This window comes from Penaeus chinensis, chromosome 1, assembly GCF_019202785.1.
Source record: "Penaeus chinensis breed Huanghai No. 1 chromosome 1, ASM1920278v2, whole genome shotgun sequence".
NCBI lineage: Eukaryota > Metazoa > Arthropoda > Malacostraca > Decapoda > Penaeidae > Penaeus > Penaeus chinensis.
In genome coordinates, this window is record NC_061819.1 from 3,119,137 (window position 1) to 3,122,574 (window position 3,438).

The following is a 3,438-nucleotide window of genomic DNA, read 5'->3' on the forward strand; positions in this document are numbered from 1 at the left end:
TCACCACTGCTAACTGTGCAAGGCACCCAAGTTGCATAATCTCACTCATTACTTACTCTGTTGCATAAAGACTGCATCCTATCGATCAAATAGTACTGTTCACAGATTAGCTCTTGTTGATTCTATTAACTTTATTATAGACACTGGTCTTGTCTTTGACATGATTAGTGATTTTTTACCAGCCAGATGATATTTTAATACAGTGATAATAGCACACCCCTTCAGGCATGTATGTAACACTAATGTTTGACTGATGACCCTCTACAAAAATAGAATCACGCTCTCTCGCTCTCGCTCTCTCGCTCTCTCGCTCTCTCTCTTTCTCTCTTTCTCTCTTTCTCTCTTGCTCTCGCTCTCGCTCTCGCTCTCGCTCTCTCTCTCCTGATAATGATAGTAATAATAATAATTATTATTATTATTATAATGATAATAAAAAACAGTAATAATAATAATAATAATAATAATAATAATAATAATAATAATAATAATAATAATTTGAACAATAATGATAATAATAATAATAATAATGAGATAACAATACTAATAGGGGATAACGACTGAAAACATTTAGAAAATTTACACTTACAAATGTATAAGTATAAACTTTAAAAAAGCTACCTCAGTGACTAAAAAAAAAAAAAAAAAAAAAAAAAAAAAAAAAAAAAAAAAATTCACACAATAAGTAATATTTCTAAACAACTTTTTTTTAAAACGAAAAGAAAAAGAGAGAGAGAAAAAAAAAACTGAAAAAGCAGATGGCGGACACTGAGGCTTCCATCCTGTTGGTTGACTGTTCAAAGCAAGACGTAGATGAATTCTCTTTATTGATCCTTTTAGATCCTGGTCTTTATTTCTCTCTCATCACATCGGATGTCTTGCACTTCACTGTATATTCAGAAGCTACACTATCACAGACTAATTACTTAAATGAGGATGCTATTACGCGTGTCCTTAAAACCTTGTCATACACGTGTAGTCATGTCAACTTTAAGTAGGGCAACTTTTGATTACCACATTTATTTATCTACTTCTTCGGTATTAACTACTTAGCAACCACTCTTTATATCTATACATGAAACTAACGCGTTGGTCATATGGATTTAGCCACTATACACCACAACGCACAGTCAAATAATGGAATTTTTACTGACCGATGAATTATCCGCGCTTTATGGTAGTTGGCAACTCAGCTACCCACAATGCAACTGCACGGGATTGCAGACATTTTGACTTACTTGGTTGCCATTCAACATTAAAAACTACCACCGTAGAGTAAATTAGTTTTAAAAAATTGATGATTGTAATACTTTCTTTCAGCATAACGTCATGTACATATATATAGTAAGAATCAGGCAAGACAAAACGCATGCTTCTTATAAATATGGATTATCCCCAAGGTTGATCCAATAAATACGATGAAATATTCACTTTTTTTTGTCAGTGTTGAAGCTTCTGATTGACGCAACACTCTCGTACGACAAAGGCAGTAGCGAAAAAATGTAAATTAAGCTAGGTGTACATTAAAGAAAATATCTTGTCACCATTCAGCCAAACATTCAGCGAAATTGGAATAACTAATAATAGGAAATAGAGTAAAAGTTAAATGGTGTGGAATTATTCATTCATTCATTGAAAATTCTCCGTCGCATCAACATCTATGGTCATTAGTAGCAGCGTATGCAAAATACAGTTATAGGGTGGGGGCTTGGGAGCAAAGATTCCAGCTAAAGGCTTTTGGTTCAGTAAGGCAATCTTTGTGGATTTCCTCAATGGTCAGTTTAAGAACAAACGTACCCGACATCAAAGGTTACACAGCGTTCTGGTAAAGTATTGTGGCGAAAAGGGTAGATAGGAGTTAACGACTTGGATAAATAGACAGAAGGGGATGAGGAGGAGAACGAAAAGGAAAAAGAGAAGAAAAATAGGTCGAGGCGAGGGTTGAGGTCCAAGGCAAGACTGATCCTTACATTGGGCCTCAGTCTCGCTTCCGGAGCCCCCCCCCCCCCCCCCCCCCCAACCACCACCACCACGGCAACAACGAGCAAGGGATTGCATGGGAAGGGGGGGGGGGGAGTAATGGTTAATGGTTAAAAGCAAAATAAATGTGCTAGACATCTAAGGTCATATAGCACTATAGTTAATGTTAGTGAAGGATGGTTGGGTTAGTGATTAGTTGTTAAAGCTGGGTTAAGGAATTGGTGAGTGAATGGGTTAGGGTTGGATGAGGTAATGTAAAGGGGTTAGATCAAGTGAAGGATATATATGCGTTTGAGGAAGGAAAACAGGTTGTCAAAACAGAAAGTGTGAGATTCTGTAAGGATGTCTGACAAGTTGGGATGTCTATGTAGGGAGGACGTGGGCATGAATAGAATATGTGGGACTGAAAGAGGAACATTCGGAAACCGCGAATGTTCCAATGAAGGATAGTTATACTTTCGTTGATTTACTGGCAAAGATTGCAGTGCGTGTTGGAGAATTTGAAGGGGAAGGTGCTAGAGGGTGGGATAAAGAGTGAGGTTGGGGAGGTGGTGTTGTATCAGGAGGGGTGTCGGGTGGTAGAGGGTCTGGGGAAGAGGGTACTTGTGACATGAGGGTGTCACGTGTGTATCCAGGAGGGAGTGGAAGGGATAGAGGGGATAGTGGGAGGGTTAATATAGGTGGGGCTGGAGTCAGGGGGAATGGGTGTAGGGAGAATATGAGTAGGAGGAGGATGGATATCGGCAGTCACTTTGAGTGTGGAGGGAGCGGGAGTTGTAGAATTTGAAGGTGGATGAGTATTAGTTTGGGACTCGATTATGTAGTTCTGGATATCTTCAAGAGTTTCTGTAGTGGAGTTGGTTGGGGAGTTTTGTGAGATAAAGGTTTTCTTGTGAGGGGGGGAAGAGAAGTCTTGTGTCTGAAAAATAGGGGCAAAGGAAGGTGGAGGTGATTGTGAGGTAGGGGAAGAGGGGGTGGAACGTTTATTCTGTCTGCTGCGGGTAGTGCGGGGAGGGAGAGGGGAAGGTGTTGGGGCCGTAGTAGAGATTGAGGTGTCTGGATTTAGGATGTCAAAAGAATTTGATTGGGTAGAGATTGGAGTGTCTGGGTTTAGGATGGCAAAAGAATTTGACTGGGGAAGGTAGGAGGTAGAAGAGGGGAAGTTAGATGGAGGGGGGTTGGGTTTAGGAGAGGGTGTAGGAGCTTGGGAGGTAGGGGGATTGGCAGAGTGAGCGACATTACTGGAGTAGGGGGTAAGAGAAAAGCCTCGTCGACGTGCTTCCTGTCTGGCTTCACGTAGAGTGAGTCCAAGTCTGAATCTGAGAGTTGCTACCTCAGACTCAAATTTGTAGGTGGGGCAGCCTTTATAAAATACATTATGGGGGGCGCCACAGTTTGCACATGTGCGTGATTGTGCAGAGCAGTTTGATCGAGTATGGCCAGGTTGGGCACATAGCGGGC

At 40.8% G+C, this 3,438-nt stretch overlaps 1 protein-coding gene across 3 annotated transcripts in view; it reads right to left on the reverse strand.

The window, feature by feature from the left end:
• Positions 1-1,177, reverse strand: part of LOC125027100 (facilitated trehalose transporter Tret1-like) — an 11,556-nt gene extending 10,379 nt beyond the window's left edge. The window contains exon 1 of one of the 3 annotated variants that reach the window (XM_047615938.1): positions 1,152-1,177. The gene's annotated coding sequence lies outside the window, so the exon portion shown is untranslated. Of the gene's footprint in view, positions 1-1,011; positions 1,128-1,151 lie in introns of those variants that run through there. The other 2 variants (XM_047615929.1, XM_047615920.1) reach the window with 2 other exon arrangements.
• Between the last annotated feature and the right edge of the window lie 2,261 nt (positions 1,178-3,438).